The sequence below is a fragment of the Lissotriton vulgaris genome, chromosome 1_1 (assembly GCF_964263255.1).
Source record: "Lissotriton vulgaris chromosome 1_1, aLisVul1.2, whole genome shotgun sequence".
Classification (NCBI taxonomy): domain Eukaryota; kingdom Metazoa; phylum Chordata; class Amphibia; order Caudata; family Salamandridae; genus Lissotriton; species Lissotriton vulgaris.
The window spans coordinates 1,353,057,843-1,353,080,508 of record NC_141685.1 but is presented as its reverse complement, the minus strand read 5'-3'; the positions used below and the strand labels follow the sequence as shown (position 1 = coordinate 1,353,080,508).

Sequence of the window (22,666 nt, the reverse complement as noted above, 5' to 3'; positions counted from 1 at the left end):
AGGAGGGCACACTCGTAGGGAATCGTTCCACAGCATACTAAAGGGGCGACAAAGCGGTGTCCCGCATTTCACAGAAAAGGTGCCACATGCTCGTTTTTTTAGGGGGGGGGGAGAGTAGTAGCAAATAGCAGTTACGTCTTGGGGTGGGTGGTGACGTATGAGCGCTCCCCTGAGGTTTCGAGGGTGTCTTTCTTGGCGGGGAGTTGAGAAGAAGCAGCAGCGCTTGCTGTCGGATCGGAGCAAGGGAAAAAGCAACGCCGTCCTGCGACTCCGAGGAAGTCCAACCCACGGATAGAGCTGAGGTGGTGCCCGGGGGAGGGCCCCTTGTAGAACACCGGAAAGTACACTCTCCGGGCACCTCCCTATCTCAGAGCCCAAACCACTCTACATCATTGCAACTTCCAGCGCATGGCAAACGCAGCGCAAGAAAAGCAAACAAGGGTAACAAACCCCCCCTCTCTTCCCCCTCCCCCTCACTCAGCACAGTTGCCGATGGTGACGTGAGAAGCAGCCGGGCTCACGCTGCTGATGCTGTGCACAGGCACAGGCAGCGAGAGCTCCCAGGCCCCTCCCACCGACCCGCCCACCTACGCCTTGGCTGAGGTCGCGGGCGGAGTGCAGGGAAACAAGGGCGTCTCAGAAGCGCGCCCACAGACCGGTGTCTGCTCGTGCACGGGCTGTGCCACTTGGTGAGGGAAGACAACGACAATAAGGCTCGCTGGCGGCAGCGCTTCGCGCTGCAACGCCAGGTGAGTCCTAAAAAGCACATGGGTGCACACTAAAACCAGAATTCTCTACCCTAGCCACCACGTTTATGACCGCGAGCTAGATTCACAGCACGACAGGGACCTGTTAGTCCTTCTAACAGCGGCAGTGAAAATGGTACTTTCCAAATGGAAGGATACAGCTAAGGCGACATTCAAAGGTTGGCTCAACTGGGTGACGTACCTCAGAGGCGCAGACAGCACCGCCCTGCGGAACTCACCCTGGAGACCAGCAACCCGGGGAATGTGGGGATCACTGGACGAGTACCAGGACCCCTACAAATCCCAGTGAACTCGGCTGGAGAAGGGCGTTTGCCCACAAGCATATCCCCACAGGCCCAGAACAGACCCAGGACTGAAGTAATCTTCTTGTATACTATCTCCTCCTTTCTCTCTTTTATTCTCTATCTTTCCCCTTTTCATCCATTCTTATTCTTTTCTAGCAAGAGAGGGGAAAGGGGACAACCAAACATATACACCACTTACCTGTATCGTTGACAAGGACAGCCAGTTTGGGATGTTATCTTGTAATGGTAAAGCGATGATAACTGTATGTATTAAAAAATGTAATAAAATACTTTGAAATCAACAAAAATAAAAAAGGGAGATGGATTCTCTTAAAATGTTTCTCCAAAGTTTGTCATCCATGCAAAACCTGATCTCAGTTATATAAGCCACCCTCAACGAACACCCCACAGATATTAAACTTCAATCTCAGCTACAATGGGAAATTCAACTTGGTTTCACATTAGATGAGAAACAGCAGCAGCAGATTTTATTAGAGCAAATAATTTTGCAAAGCACACAAGTGGAAAGGAGATGAAATCAAATAGTCTTCTGGACAGAGATTATAGCGATATGCTATGAAAGAGATCCATGAAACAATGGGTGTTGCCTTGGCCAAAAGCCCTAAGATAGGTTTGGGCAGACCAGTCCAAAGTTTATACCCACTTCACTCCATTAGTTGGGAAGTCAATATCACATCTATAAAAAGCTGCTGAAATAACAATCTTAGCCCTAGAGAGGGAAGAGCAGACATCAATCTATAGAAAGTATATCCAGAGACCCATGGCCTTGATAGGATACAGAAAAAACTAGCATATAATACTTTGGGTTTAGATTGCATTTATAAAAACCTTTGGGGTCTGATATTATAGTACCTAATCATGACTTTAGACGACTCACTTGCCTGTCGTGGCTGAAGATTCTGGAAATCTTGAGTGAAAAGATTTAACTTAAGCGCACACCAAAATCAAAATTGATACTTAAAAACAGTTGTAAAGTCATTTTAGTTACCAGATTTTCCACTAGGGATTTAAAGCTGAGAAATGTACAACTTAGTAGGGTTAAAATGAGTTAATTTGGATAGAGGAGGAGTTAGAAGAGAATTATGATAAAGTGGATATTTCCACCTGGTGTGTGGTAGACTTTAAAAAAAAAAAAAAAAAAAAAAAAAAGAGAGGGCGTGGCTAGGCAAGATGGCAGATCAGACGTGATCCTTATCTGCTCCATCGCCACGTAGCTGTCCAAGCCCGTATTAGTCCACCCTCCGGGTGTGCAGAAAGGTCTGCGCGGAGCAGAAACCCAGGAGCAGCCAAGATGACCGGGAGAATCGGACAATCCGCAGGAGAAGGCTGGATGCAAGACTCATGCCGGGGACAACAGTAAGGAGCGGCCCGCCCAGAATTTATCTTGCCGTCGGTTGGAGGGAGAGGTGACTCCAGGAGGGCCCGGCCCAGCAGCTGAATGATGAAGAGCAGCTGCAAACGAAAAGGAGAGGCACTGCGGCGGTGAGTGTGGGTACCGCGAGCTAATCAGTTTGTCCCACAAATTACTCTGGGGTGGTCAGGGCCCCCACAGGCTCCCTGAAGGTGATCCCAGCAGGAGATCTACACTGGGCCCCGGTCCTGTCTGATTCCAACATGGGTCCCATAATGTTATAGCCAAGAAAGGTTCTAAGGCAACCTGCTGCAGCCGGAGACACACCTCCTGATCCACTGGGGCAGTCCCTAGAGTGCTTGGAGTCACGACCCGAGGGGATGATTTGACGCCTATAACCAGAGTCACTAGTATTTCACGTGCCTGACCCTAAGATGGCAGCCACGGCTCCGATGTAAGTGGAAGAGGAGGCATTCTGGCTGGTTTTATTTGACTTCGCGAGGCCCCAAGCCAAATACTCTCTGAGAAAGGTACCAGAGGGGGTGGCCAAGAAGATCGGAGGCCGTTTGGAGGCCCTGGGTTCATTGTGCATACACAGGAGCGGGGGGACACATCTATGCCACCAAAAAAGCTGCACCCAAAGCCTCAATTTTTTTTACACCTACGGACAAAAAGCAGCCGCAAGACCGACAAAACACAGAGTTGGAAAGGTCGGGGAATATATTCAAGGGAGGATGGTGGAGAAGCAAGGGGAGTTGACAGGTTCAAATTTTAACTCTGAAGGGGTGGGTGGGCAGACAATGAGGGAGGGTGGAGAACATGCAAGCCGATGAAGGGGAGAAAAGATGAGCGAACTAGTGTGACCATTCCTTGAGGGAGATATGCTTAACTTGGAGGAATGTTTATTGTAACTTCGCGGAACGTAAAGGGTCTGAATTCCCCACTCAAGTTCCACAAAACACGGAAAATTTCTAGTTGATTAGCAAGTCGATGTGGTGGCGTTCCAGGAAACGCATTTAAAGAGATCTGAGGAGCTCAGGCTTCGGCATAAAAACTACTCCCTTATATACAGGTCTTCAGCCGGTACTAAACTTAATGGTGTTGCGTTACTGTTTCACAATTACACCAAATTTCAGCTGGAGGGCATAAAAACGGCAAAGAGGGAAGGGTGGTGATGGGGAAGCTGAGGGGGAGACTGGTCACCTTTGTGTCAGCCTATACCCCGAACATAAGCCAAGCGGCGTTTGTGACTTCTTTCCTATATGTTGGGGGGCTTTGCAGAGGGATAGATAATACTCTTGGGGGTCTTTAAACTTACATGGAACCCAGAAGAGGAAAGCACCCGCAGACACAGATCCAAGGAGGGAAGTTTTTCCAAGGCCCTAAAACACAGGTTTCAATCTATGGGACTCAAGGATGCTTGGAGGACCCTCAACCGAGACGTAAGGGACTTCTCCTTCTTTTCACACGTCCACCAGTCGTACTCAAGAATAGATTATATTTTTGTCAACCAGGGGCTTATGGGGTTCATCCAGGATGCCAAGATACACCCTATAACGCTTTCAGACCACAGCCCGGTCTCAGTTTGTTTGAATTGGGGAGGCATGGTTCAAGGGTCACTAAGATGGTTCTTTCCGGTCTCTATTACGTGGGACAGGTTGTTTTTGAGACGGGCTACGGGCGGCAATCAGGGAATTCTTCCTATTAAATGATCCGCTTGCAACCTCGCCATTGAATAATTGGGACGCTTTCAAGGCGGTGGTACGAGGCAAATGCATCAAGCTCATGGCCACAATGAATAAACAGAGAGCTGCGGAGCAAACAGTGCTAGAGGCAGAACTGGTTCAGATAGAAACTGAACATAAAAAAAGTCCTCCCGAATTTTAAAGTGTCAACTCAGTGCATTAAAGGAGAAACTCAACGCAATATACACTAACAGAGCCGAACTTTCTCTCCAGCGTATACGCCGTGCCGCATATTCCCAGGGAAACAAGGTGGGCTCGCACTTGGCTCAGCAACTTCGGGAAAAAAGAGAAAAGGAATATATTGAAGGAATTAGCAGGGAGGGCGGGGGCTATAATACTCCAATCCAGACAAGGGGAACTGCTTCGGGGATTTCTATAAGGACCTTTATCGGGTAAACCCCTTAGAAACTAACGCCCACCTCAGATACTTGGACTCTCTGATGTTGCCCCGAGTTCCTCCATTCTGGAACGAACAGCTGAACCTCCAAATCTCTGAGGAGGAAGTGAGACAGGCAACCTCGGCCTTAAAACCTCATAAGTCGCCAGGCCCGGACTGGTTGATGGCCGACATTTATAAAAAAAAGTACGTCCCAGAGATAGTTCTCCCACCTGACCTCACTCTTTAAAACAATAGCCGAGGGCCAACAGATGTCTCCATCCATGGCGGAGGCCGTGATTACAGTGATTCCCAGAACGGGGAAGGACCCTCAGCACTGCGCCACCTATCAGCCAATTGCACTCTTGAGGCTAAATTATATTCAGCAATCTTGGAGCCCAGGTTGGAAAACTTTATGCTGGATATAAAAAATCTTATACTGTGTGAGGCCCCGTTCCAATGGGCTTAACAAAAACTCATGTATCTGGGGATCCGAATTACACCGCATCTGGAGGGTCTATTAGGGGCCAACTTTCCTGCCCTACTTCTCTAACTCCAACAGGATCTTAAGCTGTGGAAACCTTCGTTTGTGTCATGGTTGGGGCGTATACAAGGGGTCAAGATGTCGGTTCTGCCTAAACTCCTCTATTTGTTTCAGGCGCTGTCGATAGACCTGGAGAGGGACTTCCTTCGAGGCTTTACGGTCTCTCATCACACGCTATATATGGCAAAAGGGCAGAGCACGACTGCTGTTCCACGTGCTAAGACGACCGAGGAGGAAGGGGTGTGTGGTATTACCAGATTTTGGCCTCTACTATAGGACAGCACAACTGAGGGTGGTGGTGGAATGGTCCATGAGAGAGTCGAACAAGCACTGGCTCCACATGGACCGGGCAATAGTGGGAAGGACAACTTGGGATGTTCTGTGAAAGCCTAAGAAAGACAGACAGCTCATGCCTACCTGAGCACACCCACTCGGCCTACCCTTATGGGATGACGTCACTAGGGGTCTGGGTTGGACGACATTCCCTTCCCCGGATACGGCGATACATTTTAATCCTGAATTTCCCCCGGCTTTGCGGGCAGGCCCGTTCGACGCTGGGAGGGAGGGGGGTTGCCAGGTGCTCTCAGATTTATTCCATAATTACGACATCCTCACATTCGAACACTGTCAGAGGGATTTCCACCTTCCATCTTCTGAACACTTCCGCTACCTTCAACTCAAACACTGGGCATTACACCCCCTTACCAGGGAGGCCGCCACATGAGAGCTGACACCAATTGAGTCCTTTGTCAGAAGGGTGGGTTCCATGAGGAGATTGATATCTTTCCTGTACAGTCTGCTGGTATTCACAACACATGCCAAAAGCCACGCAACTCCCAATATTGGGAACATATGCCGGGGATGGAGGTGACGGAGAAGGACTGGAAACACCTGTGGTCCGATATCGCTAAGAACAACCACTCACTTGAGCTAAGGAAAACCTCCTATAAGATCATTTTTGACTGGTACCTTGTCCCCACCAAGCTTAAACAGATTTTCCTTCAGATCTCAGATCTCTGCTGTAGGGGATGTGGAGTCCTAGGGGATTTTCATCACATCTGGTGGGACTGCCCAGTTATTAGACCATTCTGGGAAGAGCTATTGGCCTAAATGAAAGAGATGTTAGGATACCCTATTCCGACTTCAGCGACCATGGTTCTTCTAGGCCTTGGAGACCCGGCCGTGTAAACACCAAACTAGAGCGGATAGGGCAATTGTGTGTTCATGCCTGGGGGCGGCTAAAAACGCTATTGCGGCCTCTTGGAAGAAGAAAACAGCGCCAATCCAGGCTCAGTGGCACTCTCGTCTGTGGAAGATACTCACCAAGGAAAGAATGGCGGACATCTTTAGAGATGACTACAAGAACTTCGAATATACATAGGGCCCAATGGTGTCTTTTCTCACCAAAGGCTTGCCGCTTGCGGTGTGTCCACCTATGATGAGAGACTTGCATCTGTTTCAGTTCTAGAATTCAGGTAGGCCAGCCCACGGGAAGTGACTAACACCACGACTCCTAAGATGCCCTCCTGAGGGGTCCTCGCCCCAACACCCACCATGGCAGAGTTTCCGAATAGCGTTAGTTAGGGCTTCTCTACCATAGGGGAGGGGCGAGGGTTAGGGGGTAGTAGGGTTGTTATATAGGTTTTGAGATTTGATGTGCGGACGGGGGGGGTTAGTCTGTGATAGCTGCTATAATTTTGAAGCTCCCAAGTGTTAAGACACTGAGTATCTAGTAGCGGTGGTGGCGGGGAGGGGGGGGGGGAGAATGGAGTGGACGGTGTGATGTACTGCCTCTCTGTGAATGCAAATTTTCTACAAAAAGATGTTTGACAAAAAAAAAAAGAATAAAAACAACTATAACCTAGAAATGGCCCAAGATGGCAGGTTTTGAAAAAATATTTTCCAGTTTACCAGGCTCTGGTCTCAAAGCTATATAATCAAAATAGGTTATTCCCAGATCCTTCCTGACTAAAATATTTATTTTAGTAAGTAAGACAGAGCCAAGTCAGGAAGCATAGGAACTGGCGGAAGAGTACTATTGAAGGCTTCAGAGAATAGCAAAGAAAAGGTAGGGAGGAGCCAAGATGGTCAACTGAGTGGATGTGCCCGATCGGCACTCCGCCTCATTACAGTTGTGGGACCCCCTCGGCCGCATACACTGTTCCCCGGAGCCTGGAGTGCTTGATATCACACCTCTCCACCCTGCAAGTTTATTAGTGGGGACCTGGAGTTTGGGTCTGGCCTGAACGAGACTACTGAGGAGAGACGTGGTACACACGGCCTGGCGGTGCATGTAAAGGAAGAGGTGGCAAGACTGGGATGTAGTGGTCGCCTGTTGCCAGTTGAGGTGCTGGAGGACAAGCCACGTGGTGCTGTGCCTCAGTGAGAGTACAGTGGAGGACGGCAGCCGATGAGGGCAGGGGGCCCCAATGAGAGGTGAGCGGCTGGCAGGCCCTGTTGGTGCCGCAAGGCTGCGCACGCTTGTCCTTGGAGCATCCTGAGCTGCACTCCCATCCAGACTCTAGGATGCCTGGAATTGACTCCTGAGGTGGAGTAGGGCTGTACACTGTCCCTTTCAGCCTCTCTTCTAGTTGACCGGGCTTTGTGGTGGAGGTGAAACAGGTGTCACACCAGCCCCCATTAACTCCATATTGTGCACAAGGCTGTTTGATCAAGGTGCCTTTCAGCTGGAGGGGCAGTGGAGCGGACTGCGACAGCAGTGTCTGGTGGTTTCCTGAAAAGAAAGCAGTGGGTCCCTCGTGGGCCCCGACTACATTTCCTTGTGACGGTGCCCCACCCCTCTAAAATATAGAGCAGCTGCGCAACCCTGAGCTCCTAACTATGGCGCATTGACCAACACCTTGCATGGAATAATTACATGTGCATTGGGTTGCTGAAAATGCCTTGGTGTATCGTCTGCTAAGCAGTGGAGACGGGCCTGGTTGAAGCTATCAAACTGGGGGGGTCACAAACAGAGAGCTGCCCTTGCACACATGCTGCCAAAAGCAAAGCGCGGCCTTGGCACAGCCTCGAAATTCCACAACAATATTGAGGAAGGCATCGCCAGGATGGCACAGAGTGGGGCTACTGGTGAGGAGCGCGCAGCAGGTAAGATTATACCGCCATTCACCCTAGACACTAAAAACGTAATATTGAAGCATAATAAAGAAATCTTGGACAAAATAGATGGAGTGGCAGTCACAGTGGTGATGCTCTGCCTGGACATGGGTAAGAAGAGGGACAGGGTAAAAGAATTGAGCACCAGGGCTGATGATACGAAGGACATTTTGGGGGCTCACATTACTCAGCTTGCAGACCAAGAGTATTAATTACAACAGCAAAAAAACAAACTGGCTGATTTGGAAGATCGACTAGGCATAACAACATGCTCATTCTGGGGCTGCCGGAGGGCACGGAAACAGTACCAATGGAGTTATTCTTGGAGACCTGGCTCCCTGTAGTGCTGCCAGGATTGAACATGGAGGGACAACTGCATGTGGATAGGGCACATAGAACTCATGGGCCTAACCCTGGCGCACCTCCGCGCATGTTGATTGCCCGCATGCTGCAGTACAGAGATAAAGTGGTCATATTGGCAGCGGCTCGCACAGAGGGTGATATGGAATACAATGGCAATAGAATTTCCTTCTACCCTGATTATGGCATGGCTACCCAAAAAAGATGCAGAACCTTCAGGGAAGTTAAGAGCAAACTTAGAGACCATTGGTTAGTCTATGCTTTGTTGACCCCGGCACGTTTAAGGGTGAACTTGCAGGGGAAACATCACTTTTTTGACCATGCTGAGGAAGCTATGCAATTTCTTGAAAGTCACTGATTTCTTATACAGTGATTACTGATGTTTATGTTTAGCCCTGTAATGTTGATGGGGGGGGGGGGGGTTTATAGGGAGGAACAAGGTGAGTTAGTGACTGAGAGCTTTTTGCTATCAACTCTGGTTCTGTTACTTCTGATGGGGTCCTATGGTAGGCCTTTAAGGGGACTATTAGGGGCTAGGGTATGACCTCCACCTATGGGGTGGATCATTCATTGACACGTAGAGTGACAAATCTGAAGCGCTAAATAGGGGAGACAGAATGCCAGGCTCTGTACACGGAACAGGTCTGGGAGGCATGGCATAGACTACAGGGCAAGTAAGATGAGGTGTGTGAAACTCTTGGTCATCATGATTATAAGACATACACAAAAGTCCAACAGGGAGATATGCCGGGCAGGCTACTGGCTGGTTAATAGAGAGAAGGGGAGAATGCAGAAGTTACGCTTAAAGACGCACAGGGAGCGACACTCACAACCCATGAAGAGATCTTAGGCCATTTTGCACAGTTCTACTCTGCGTTGTATATACAACAGGATAGGCACGATCAGCAGTGTATAACGATATACTGGAAAAGGTGCAGCAACTCGTAGCAGATTAAGAAAATGAAGGAGACCTTGAATGCCCTGATAGATGAGTCAGACATTAAGTGGGCTATAAAATAAATTAACACACGAAAGACACCAGGGAACGATGGTCTGCCCGTTTTATCAGGAACATGTAGACTTATTGTGTGTACCATTGTTAGCCATGTATAGGAAAGCCATTGACCGTGGGGTGTCGCCAGCCATACTGAGGGAGGTGAATGCAGTGGTTTTACCCAAACCAGGGAGGGACCTAGAAGAATGAGAGAGTCATATCGTTGTTCGTCGATAATTAACGTGGACGCAATAATATCGAAGAAGATCCAGGCTCACCGTTTGGCAAAAGTGGATGGAGGAGCTAATACACTTGAATCAGGCAGGCTTTTTGGGGCACCACACTACTACCACCAATATCAGGAAGGTATTCCTCATTACAGAGAAGATTATGAAAGGGGAAGAACCTTGTGCATTTTCCTGTTTTGATGCCTATAAAACATTTGACACTGTTGATTGGCTATTTATTAATCACACGCTGAGACGCTATGGCCTGGGTGACACCTATCTAAAATGGCCGATGAGGGCAGGGGGCCCCAATGAGAGGTGAGCGGCTGGCAGGCCCTGTTGGTGCCGCAAGGCTGCGCACGCTTGTCCTTGGAGCATCCTGAGCTGCACTCCCATCCAGACTCTAGGATGCCTGGAATTGACTCCTGAGGTGGAGTAGGGCTGTACACTGTCCCTTTCAGCCTCTCTTCTAGTTGACCGGGCTTTGTGGTGGAGGTGAAACAGGTGTCACACCAGCCCCCATTAACTCCATATTGTGCACAAGGCTGTTTGATCAAGGTGCCTTTCAGCTGGAGGGGCAGTGGAGCGGACTGCGACAGCAGTGTCTGGTGGTTTCCTGAAAAGAAAGCAGTGGGTCCCTCGTGGGCCCCGACTACATTTCCTTGTGACGGTGCCCCACCCCTCTAAAATATAGAGCAGCTGCGCAACCCTGAGCTCCTAACTATGGCGCATTGACCAACACCTTGCATGGAATAATTACATGTGCATTGGGTTGCTGAAAATGCCTTGGTGTATCGTCTGCTAAGCAGTGGAGACGGGCCTGGTTGAAGCTATCAAACTGGGGGGGTCACAAACAGAGAGCTGCCCTTGCACACATGCTGCCAAAAGCAAAGCGCGGCCTTGGCACAGCCTCGAAATTCCACAACAATATTGAGGAAGGCATCGCCAGGATGGCACAGAGTGGGGCTACTGGTGAGGAGCGCGCAGCAGGTAAGATTATACCGCCATTCACCCTAGACACTAAAAACGTAATATTGAAGCATAATAAAGAAATCTTGGACAAAATAGATGGAGTGGCAGTCACAGTGGCGATGCTCTGCCTGGACATGGGTAAGAAGAGGGACAGGGTAAAAGAATTGAGCACCAGGGCTGATGATACGAAGGACATTTTGGGGGCTCACATTACTCAGCTTGCAGACCAAGAGTATTAATTACAACAGCAAAAAAACAAACTGGCTGATTTGGAAGATCGACTAGGCATAACAACATGCTCATTCTGGGGCTGCCGGAGGGCACGGAAACAGTACCAATGGAGTTATTCTTGGAGACCTGGCTCCCTGTAGTGCTGCCAGGATTGAACATGGAGGGACAACTGCATGTGGATAGGGCACATAGAACTCATGGGCCTAACCCTGGCGCACCTCCGCGCATGTTGATTGCCCGCATGCTGCAGTACAGAGATAAAGTGGTCATATTGGCAGCGGCTCGCACAGAGGGTGATATGGAATACAATGGCAATAGAATTTCCTTCTACCCTGATTATGGCATGGCTACCCAAAAAAGATGCAGAACCTTCAGGGAAGTTAAGAGCAAACTTAGAGACCATTGGTTAGTCTATGCTTTGTTGACCCCGGCACGTTTAAGGGTGAACTTGCAGGGGAAACATCACTTTTTTGACCATGCTGTGGAAGCTATGCAATTTCTTGAAAGTCACTGATTTCTTATACAGTGATTACTGATGTTTATGTTTAGCCCTGTAATGTTGATGGGGGGGGGGGGGGGTTTATAGGGAGGAACAAGGTGAGTTAGTGACTGAGAGCTTTTTGCTATCAACTCTGGTTCCGTTACTTCTGATGGGGTCCTATGGTAGGCCTTTAAGGGGACTATTAGGGGCTAGGGTATGACCTCCACCTATGGGGTGGATCATTCATTGACACGTAGAGTGACAAATCTGAAGCGCTAAATAGGGGAGACAGAATGCCAGGCTCTGTACACGGAACAGGTCTGGGAGGCATGGCATAGACTACAGGGCAAGTAAGATGAGGTGTGTGAAACTCTTGGTCATCATGATTATAAGACATACACAGAAGTCCAACAGGGAGATATGCCGGGCAGGCTACTGGCTGGTTAATAGAGAGAAGGGGAGAATGCAGAAGTTACGCTTAAAGACGCACAGGGAGCGACACTCACAACCCATGAAGAGATCTTAGGCCATTTTGCACAGTTCTACTCTGCGTTGTATATACAACAGGATAGGCACGATCAGCAGTGTATAACGATATACTGGAAAAGGTGCAGCAACTCGTAGCAGATTAAGAAAATGAAGGAGACCTTGAATGCCCTGATAGATGAGTCAGACATTAAGTGGGCTATAAAATAAATTAACACACGAAAGACACCAGGGAACGATGGTCTGCCCGTTTTATCAGGAACATGTAGACTTATTGTGTGTACCATTGTTAGCCATGTATAGGAAAGCCATTGACCGTGGGGTGTCGCCAGCCATACTGAGGGAGGCGAATGCAGTGGTTTTACCCAAACCAGGGAGGGACCTAGAAGAATGAGAGAGTCATATCGTTGTTCGTCGATAATTAACGTGGACGCAATAATATCGAAGAAGATCCAGGCTCACCGTTTGGCAAAAGTGGATGGAGGAGCTAATACACTTGAATCAGGCAGGCTTTTTGGGGCACCACACTACTACCACCAATATCAGGAAGGTATTCCTCATTACAGAGAAGATTATGAAAGGGGAAGAACCTTGTGCATTTTCCTGTTTTGATGCCTATAAAACATTTGACACTGTTGATTGGCTATTTATTAATCACACGCTGAGACGCTATGGCCTGGGTGACACCTATCTAAAATGGGTACAACTACTATACACAGATAGTAAAGCCAGAGTGAGGATAGGCAATAGATTATCGGTTAGTTGGATGGTGGCAAGAAGCACGAGACAGGGGTGCCTCCAGTCACTGTTGATCTTCACTCTGGTCATTGAGCCCCTAGCACGACTGAGGTTATGGAGAGCGGTTACTGAAGGTGAATTGATCACTCGCTAGGCACCAAACCACTGTTTTAGATCAGTATTTTAGATCAGAAGTTCTTAGCACCTTATTTTTAAAATGATCATCAAATTACTGTTATTGGGGGAGCTGTGTTAAAGCTCTGTGGGAAAGTTGTGTCTTTCTTACACTGCACTCGTCCACGCCCAACCGGGACCAGCGGCCAGACCCCCTGCATCACCTTCCCAAAATATTTATCGCTATACCGGTGAGCAGCTGAGACAGCTAAATGAGACTTTAGGAGGAAATTGCCCCCATTCCATCTACCTCAGCAACTTGCCCTTGGCTGTTCATATTGTCCGTTTAAGCTCTTGCCTTCTCTTCCTACCCCCCCCCCCCCGCGCTCCCATTAACTATACAGTATGCTGCTACTAAATTGCAGGTCTCTGGCCTGGCACACTGCGGAGATTTTCCTTCTTTTAAAAGATTTAGGTCCAGAAGTGTTGTTTCTCAAAGAAACTTGGCTTAATCCAGGCTCAGAGCCAGATATTGTTAAAACTCTCCCCCCCCTCTGGATATCTAATTCCCCCTATGAACCGGGAATCGTTCCAGGCTATTTGAACACTGGTTAAGAGTGGGTCGCCATGTGACCTGGTTCCACCCAATATTCTGTAGCAGGCAGCCAACACAGTTGTCCCAACCATTGTTGACATGATCAATGCCTCGGTCTCCAGGGGTATAGTTCCTCCCCTGTGGAAAAGGGCAATGGTAAAATCTCTCCTGAAGAAACCTAACTTGGACCCGGATTCTTTGAGCAACTATCGTCCCATCCCGCTCTTTCCGGGGATCAGCAAGATAACGGAGAAACATGTTAACTTCATACTCTCCACATACCTGGAATCCCATAAACTCCTCCACTCCTCTCAAACGGACTTTCGTCCGCACCAAGGCACGGAAACTGTGTTACTATCAGTAGTCGAAGAATTCAGAAAGATCCTTGATGCTGGGGGATCTTCAGCAGTGAATCTCTTCGACCTTAGCGCAGCTTTCGATACGGTCAACCACCAAATCTTGGTTCACACACTCAGAGGGTTTGGGGTTAACTGGCACAGCCTTATTGTGTCTGCAGTCTTTCCTGGAAGAAAGATCTTTCCAGGTGTTTAGGAGCGAGGTTATCTCAAAAGCTCTGCCCCTTCATTGTGGAGTTCCTGAGGGATCGGCCCTGAGCCCCACTCTCTTTAATGTTTATATGGCTCGGCTGGCGGATATTGTGCTTCCTTTTGGGGTTCACATAGTTACCTATGCTGATGACACCCAATTGGTTGTGGCACTGAATCATCCTGATCAAGTGTCCATGGGCCTTCACCCCTGCCTTGAGAAAGTCGCCAAGTGGATGAGCCTGTCGCATTGGCGACAAGACAGAGCTTATGGTTCTTGGGGATCCTATCTGCTTTAAAGCAAGCACAATGTGGCCAGTCTGTATGGGCCCGATCCCTGCTCCAAAGTCAGAGATAAAGAGTCTGGGTGTCTGGCTGGACCAGGACCTCAGTTTTAAAGTTCAGGACAGGAAGGTTGCAGCCTTTTGCTATGGCATCCTTAGGATGCTCCGTAAAGTGCTCCCCCTTCGCCCCTTCTTATCTAGAAAGCTGATGTTTCAGGCACTCATTTGGTCTCGCAATGACTATGGCAATGCCTTATATCTAGGCGCGCCAAGCTCTGCAATCTCAAAACTCCAAATAGTGCAGAATTCCGTAGCAAGAATGCTCATGGGGATCCAGAGTTTTCGCTATGCGAGGCCCGCCTCACGGTCCCTCCACTGGCTTCCTATTCAGGAGAGAATCAGCTTCCAGGCCCTGTGCATCGTTCACAGGTCGCTTGGAGGGAATGGTCCTCCAATTAATCACTCCTTGGTCCAGCCCTATCAGGCTATCAGGCAGCTGCGTTCAGATGAGCTTTTTCTAGCAGTTGTTCCCAGGATCAAGAAGGCCAGAAGTGGCGGCAGCTCTTTTCTTACAATGCCGCCAGACTGTGGAACTCGCTCCCTCCGCCTTCCTCAAACAGCTAAAGACCTGGCTTTTCCTCTAGGTCCTCCCTTCTGCTTCTATGAACCACTTCAGCGCTGGGATGCCTTTGGGTAGCTACGCACTTTAGAAGTGCTTTTTCATTCATTCAGGAGGAGCTGGGTGTCGGTGTATGAGATAATGCAGATTCCATGAGTTTGAACGATGATGGCGAAAAGTGCCAGGTAGGCATTGACCAGTATGACTCCACAGAGTAGGCTAGCAGTAGCAGAGGTATATGGGGCCCAGCTGACTGACTAGGTATTTATAGTGAGCAAGGAGCCGATTCATTGGAGAGCGAGTCCTCGTATGCAAGGTTTTATAGAGGCACTAAATGAGGATGGTGTGGGCGACAGTGTTGAAGGTAACAAAGAGTTCTAGGAAGCTAAAGAGTGTGCAGTCCTCTTCCTTCTATTATCTCTCACCCTCTATTCCCCCCATCAATGTTGTAAGCCCCTTAGTTCCGGCTCATCAGCACCCTCTTGCTTCCCAACCATTTCCTCTATATTTTACTCAGCTCTCTCATCCTAACGCTGCATTCTATTCCCAGTCCCCTGTGCCTCACTCTGTTGCTTTTAGAGTATATATATATATACACAAATACACACACGCAGACAGGTTCTGCAAAGTGGCCATCACTTCAAAGATTTTAAGAGAATGATTCACCATCCCAGGGTTGCACACCTGCCTTCAACAGACCTAGTAGTTCCTCTTCCGATAATGGCTTCTTAGTTTTCTATCTTACAAAGGATAAAGTAGAAGCTGCAGGTGGGGGGAGGGTGGCGTTCTTCCCAACGGGCCTCCCACGCTGTTTGAAAAAGATGCACATTGGTGCGGGCCTTTTTGTGGGAGCAGCCTCACTCATATTATCCCTCCTATCCTTGTGTTGGCCTGATTAATGCCATTTCTTTGGTGTTTTCAAGCTCCTGTTGTGCTCTTGGTGGTGTTTATGTTGGACAAGAAGTTTATCCTGCGAATTTCAATCTTCATTAGATTTTTACTAGTCGGAGTATACACTGTGGTGGTAGCCCTTGAATATACTGCTTTCTCCTTAGAAGTGTGGTCTTCATGTCTGTGAGATTTGAAAGCAGATATCTCTCCCCTTTTATCGTCAACGGTTGGTTCTCAGTCTCCTCAGCTAACAAACTTCAACACCTGTGACTTAATTCCTTGGCAATGATGGGGACTCCCTTCTCTTACACCAGGTTGGTCTTTCTCTTTTTGGTAGTCGGTGAAATTATGGCACAGGTTTTGGAATGTGCGAGCCTTCAGGTTTTTTTGGGTCTGTTTTTGGATCACCCGGCCTACTATGTGGGCATTCTTCTCTAGCCATCTCCACAAAACTGTCATTGATGTTTGGGATATACAAGTACAGGAACAACAATAGTGAGCAACTTCTACTTCGTCCAGATTGTCTCTTTAAAATTTAAATCACAATGCTAAATTTGTGCAACTGAAAGCATGTGATGGGCACCTGCTCTCATGTTAGGACTTGTTGTTTATCACTGGACTTTGACACACAGCAACAGAGAAAAGGGGGAAGAGAAAGGCAGAACAAAAGTGATGAAAAGGAGAAAGCTAAGAAGAAGAATAACCTACAAGAGCGAGGAGAAGGAAACAGGAAGTGGAAGGCTGTGAAAGAGAGAGGTATAAATTGAAGTCAAAAGTAGCCAACTGTGATGTTGTAGCTATGCCTGCATAGAGCACCAACGACAATCAGGAAAACTCTAGACCACTGCACATTTTAGACTTTTTTCAAACACATTAAACACTGTCACTATGAATAATTATTCATTGCATCTAAAGTTAATTCCTGCTTATTCCTTCCATACATATTCCACTATGTATCCTTTAAAATCAGAACATAGTGCAGATCTGTTCTTCTGAACTCAATACAAAATGCTGCTACTTTCTTGGAAAATCAGCATGGACTCAAGTTTGGCTCTTGTAATGTCAGTTCATACTGCTCTGTCTCTTGCAATACTAGTGCATATCCTTTCCAATCTTGTGAAAAGTAAGTGCTTATTCAATATAGTCTCCTGTAAAGTGAGAACATGTTCTTGTCCATCTCTTATCCAATCAGTACACAGTCATACCTGTCTACAATGGAACCAATGCATACTCCCAATTTCCCCTTGTAAAGCTGTAAGTACTCTAGAAATGTTGCATACAATCTGTATGAAGTCGGGGCATAATCCGCCTTGCATTTGTAACATCAATTTATACTACTTCTATCTGCCTTGTCTTGCAAAACCAATAAGTACTTCTCCCTGTCTCTTGTAAAGTCAGCATCTACTTTTCCACATTCCAAAGTCAATAAACAAGCATTGGAAAGTAGGCATATATTCCAGTTTATTTCTTTGGAAACTACTATGAACAACAGCTTTTTCTCTTGTAAAGTAAATTCTTAATACATTTTAGACCTCACAAAAAATCATTATTTGCTCCTAATTGTCACTTATAAAAATCACTTCTTACCCCTGCCTTTCTCTTTTGTCGTCAGTGTACATTCATGCTGGTCTCGAGGACTTTTGCTTAGTCACAGTAGGCACAAGTACTCACAATAATCTTGTCTTTTTTCGCCTTCAGCATATTTTTTTAATTGAGCCAGTAAAACAAATACCTACCATTTACACAGCACATAACATAATCTGAAATCCCTCTTGGAACTTAAATAACGTGTTATTATTACCCAACACAACTGTATTATCTTTATTGAACTCGTAAGGGTGCAAGACTCAGTAGGTCACTGGTCGATGCAAACTCTTTGATTGTGATGGTTACATATGGATGCCAAGTGGTCAATGAAGCCCATGATCCATCTATTAACATTACTGCATTTACTGGATTAAAACATGTATCACATTACATGTACCAGAATCAATGTGGAGGGAAAGAGGAATTTGTGATCCAACCAATTTCCTCGAGTTATATATTCTGATCAGGGGGGGGGAAAGGATCACTTGTCCTGCATAACTTTGGGTATGCCGTAACTGTTCCGAGTAGTCCCAATGTTAACCCTCATGCACGTGCTGGTAAATGATGTGGTATTAAGCGGTATATCTTGTTTCTCCGCCGTCCCTCGCACGTGTGTGTATAATCATTGGGTTGTTTTTTCATGCAACCTCTATCCAGGAGGCATTACCCATTGTTAAAAACAGTAGTGATGAGTGATTGTGACGTGAAAAAGTGATAGAATAAAATTGTCTCTCTTGATCAGAAAAATTCTTTATTAGTTCTGTATAGAGGAGGCAATGGATTTAAAAATTAAATCGGTGAACGTGAGTGATTATGACTCGTTCACACTAAGTGAAAAAGGTCGACATGTTTCAGCCCTTTCTTATGCCTGGTAGGTCATTTGGGCTTTCTTCAGGACCGTGGTGTGAAATAGAGACCTCTCACGTCTCTACTAGTGATAAGAAAATAATTTATTTAATGGAACATATCATTATGTTGCTCCATAGGAGGTCAATTATACCTGCAAAGAGAGAGGGCATAGTAGACACAGGGTAAAGGGTGAAGGGAAACATATAAGACTATACGACTGGTTAAATTCACCAGGAACACATAAATCGCACTGTGGCGTAGCAACTAAAAAATGGCAATACTTTGCACTGACTGCCCCACTCAAAGAATAGGGTCGACTGTCTCTTAATTGGCCTGGGAGTTCTAATGATTCAATTGGTTTTTCAGAAATGGCAAGTGATGGGAGTATGGTGAGGGTGGCGTATGGTTACAGGTGCCGGTTTTCAGGCGCATTCGTGCATTTTCTCAAACGCGCTCACTCCACACCAAACATTTTGTGTCATTCGGCAGCGTGATCATACTGTGCTGCCTCAACTGTTTAAGCTAGAGGACATCTTATTCTCTCTGCACATAGTTACATAACATACCTCCGTTCTTGGCTACATTAAGCCTCTTCGGTATCAGGGTGGGTCAGGGAGGCACTCTATAATGGTAAACATTCGATCAGAACAGGGTGTTTTTGTTTAGTAATACTTTACGGTTTCGCCGCTTTGTGGTCCTCGTGGTACCTCTGGCTCTCCATTCATTCCTTGTGCTGACTCTGCCACCTCTGTCCCGGAATACGAGAAGCGTTTCCGGGCTATTGTTTTTATAGGTAGTGAAGGCAATGGAGGTAGAGGAAAGACTCTAGTTATTGCTCGAAATGTTCTATTTACTTAGATAGGACGTTAACTAAATCGTCGATTTGAGATTCAAGTAAATTAAGCTTTTATTATCTTGTGGGCGAATTCAATAATCCGAGTTTTATTTTGGCTCAGTCATAGACCAAATGTTGAATCAGTAATCTGAATGGTGATTTTTAATTTGGTTATTTCCATAGTCATGTTGTTTGGTATTAGGCTCTATACTGAGAGATTTCGATCAAAATAGTGTGATTGTTCATATGTCTCATCCACTGAAAATAGTGCCCCACGGTATGTTATCATTCAAACCATTAACATCAGTGCCGAGTCTGTGCACCCATCGTTGCTCTTTTTCAAAGAGGATTTTTTCTGCGTTGTGGTCTTTATTGCGCAGTGTTTCTAAAATAACCCACTGTAGATCTTTTACATCTCATGTCAACCGACAACAGTGAATTCACCACTGGACATGAGTGTAACTGGTCATTACCCATGTGGAACCTGTTCAGTTTGTCCCCTCACAAAAGCGACAAAAGAGATACAACTACTCCCTGATTTGAATTGGAGAATTCTACACCACACCAACTGCAACACAAGTCATGCCATCTACATGATCACATGCCCCTGCAAGAAAAACTATATAGGCATGACATGTAGGAAGGTAAAACAACGACTGTGTGAACATCGCAGTAATGTGAAATGTAAGAAGGCGACCACTAAGATGTCAAGCCACTATTTGGAAGCTGGCCACACTGTAAAAGATCTACAGTGGGTTATTTTAGAAACACTGCGCAATAAAGACCACAACGCAGAAAAAATCCTCTTTGAAAAAGAGCAACGATGGGTGCACAGACTCGGCACTGATGTTAATGGTTTGAATGATAACATACCGTGGGGCACTATTTTCAGTGGATGAGACATATGAACAATCACACTATTTTGATCGAAATCTCTCAGTATAGAGCCTAATACCAAACAACATGACTATGGAAATAACCAAATTAAAAATCACCATTCAGATTACGGATTCAACATTTGGTCTATGACTGAGCCAAAATAAAACTCGGATTATTGAATTCGCCCACAAGATAATAAAAGCTTAATTTACTTGAATCTCAAATCGACGATTTAGTTAACGTCCTATAAGTAAATAGAACATTTCGAGCAATAACTAGAGTCTTTCCTCTACCTCCATTGCTTTCACTACCTATAAAAACAATAGGCCGGAAACGCTTCTCGTATTCCGGGACAGAGGTGGCAGAGTCAGCACAAGGAATGAATGGAGAGCCAGAGGTACCACGAGGACCACAAAGCGGCGAAACCGTAAAGTATTACTAAACAAAAACACCCTGTTCTGATCGAATGTTTACCATTATAGAGTGCCTCCCTGACCCACCCTGATACCGAAGAGGCTTAATGTAGCCAAGAACGGAGGTATGTTATGTAACTATGTGCAGAGAGAATAAGATGTCCTCTAGCTTAAACAGTTGAGGCAGCACAGTATGATCACGCTGCCGAATGACACAAAATGTTTGGTGTGGAGTGAGCGCGTTTGAGAAAATGCACGAATGCGCCTGAAAACCGGCACCTTTAACCATACGCCACCCTCACCATACTCCCATCACTTGCCATTTCTGAAAAACCAATTGAATCATTAGAACTCCCAGGCCAATTAAGAGACAGTCAACCCTATTCTTTGAGTGGGGCAGTCAGTGCAAAGTATTGCCATTTTTTAGTTGCTACGCCACAGTGCGATTTATGTGTTCCTGGTGAATTTAACCAGTCGTATAGTCTTATATGTTTCCCTTCACCCTTTACCCTGTGTCTACTATGTCCTCTCTCTTTGCAGGTATAATTGACCTCCTATGGAGCAACATAATGATATGTTCCATTAAATAAATTATTTTCTTATCACTAATAGAGACGTGAGAGGTCTCTATTTCACACCACGGTCCTGAAGAAAGCCCAAATGACCTACCAGGCATAAGAAAGGGCTGAAACATGTCGACCTTTTTCACTTAGTGTGAACGAGTCATAATCACTCACGTTCACCGATTTAATTTTTAAATCCATTGCCTCCTCTATACAGAACTAATAAAGAATTTTTCTGATCAAGAGAGACAATTTTATTCTATCACTTTTTCACGTCACAATCACTCATCACTACTGTTTTTAACAATGGGTAATGCCTCCTGGATGGAGGTTGCATGAAAAACCAACCTAATGATTATACACACACGTGCGAGGGACGGCGGAGAAACAAGATATACCGCTTAATACCACATCATTTACCAGCACGTGCATGAGGGTTAACATTGGGACTACTCGGAACAGTTACGGCATACCCAAAGTTATGCAGGACAAGTTATCCTTCCCCCCCCTGATCAGATCACATTACATGTATACATTCTTCTGCTATCTTCAGTGATAGCAATAGAAACGTATGCTCTCTTGTGACATCAGTGCATTCTAACACATACCTTGATAAAGGAGACCGGGTTGCACACTTATGCAACCTCAATACCTCCTTCAACTGTCTCTTGCAACTTCAGCACATACTACTCGCCAGGGGCAGCTTATTTTCGTTAAGGTGACAGGGCGTAAGTTCTCCTTCTCGAATCCGCTCCTACTAAAAGTACTACCCGTCACTGCACATATCCGCAAAATGCAAAGCTTCAAAAGCAGACATTAAGAAAGCTGTATGCAAGAAGTATTGCTTCCAAAAACACATCATCTTAAAATGGGAAATAGTTTTTCCCAATAAGGAAAATGAACAGTTTTCCTTGGAATTCTACCTCTTTAAAATCTGTGAGAACGTTCCCCATTCCTGCAGAGCACCACCATCAGAATGGGCAGAATTCTACTGAATTAGGCTTTTTGAACATGTGACGAACCAAACTAGTGGCTCTTTACCGCTGTAGAATTAAAGAATATAATTATATTAGCCTGCTCTGCCTTCAATAGAATAGCCTACACTGCAAGTAGAAAGGATTTGGGTAATTTATCACACACCTCTATAAAACGCGAATATTTTCTCACTTTTTCCTTTTTTTGATCTAACTTTGGAGATTTTTTCTACAACCATGCTTGGTGAATCAACGTTCCTGTCCACGGTGGCTATCAGTATTCACTGACAGTAAAACACATCTAATTTACACAGCTATGAGAGTATGCAAGAACACAATTTTTTTTTAAAAAGAAGTAATTTATCTGGATGTCAACCATTCCTCTGAAAGTAAGTCAATACATTAAATGTGCGGACATACACAACACAACAACCAACAACATACCGTCAAGCAACTTTTTTATCCATTCCTTAGAAGAAAAACAATGATCATTTTTAAACTTAGCTTTTTAAAAAATCGAAATACATATCAAAGACCCCATTTACTAAACAAAAAAAGGCTCTCCTGACAGGGCACAGATAACAAGCTTCACCTAAGGTGAATAATCTAAAAAAATGAAAAAAACAACAACTGACATATCCTGCTAACCTTGACAGCAGAGAAACGTAAAAGCATCTGAAGTTTTTGAACTAACAAAGGAACAGATGGGTCCGGCTACGGCTTTATCTGCAACATGGTATCTATCATTAGGAAGAGATAGAAAGCCAAACGGTATATGAATGAAAATAAAAACTTTCTTGTGAGGTTTTTTAAAATCTTTCCAA

The 22,666-nt window shown here is 46.0% G+C and overlaps 1 protein-coding gene across 1 annotated transcript in view; it reads right to left on the bottom strand.

Moving 5' to 3' along the window:
* Positions 1-22,666, bottom strand: part of MBD6 (methyl-CpG binding domain protein 6) — a 320,689-nt gene that overhangs the window by 290,176 nt on the left and 7,847 nt on the right. The gene's annotated exons all lie outside the window — the stretch shown is intronic.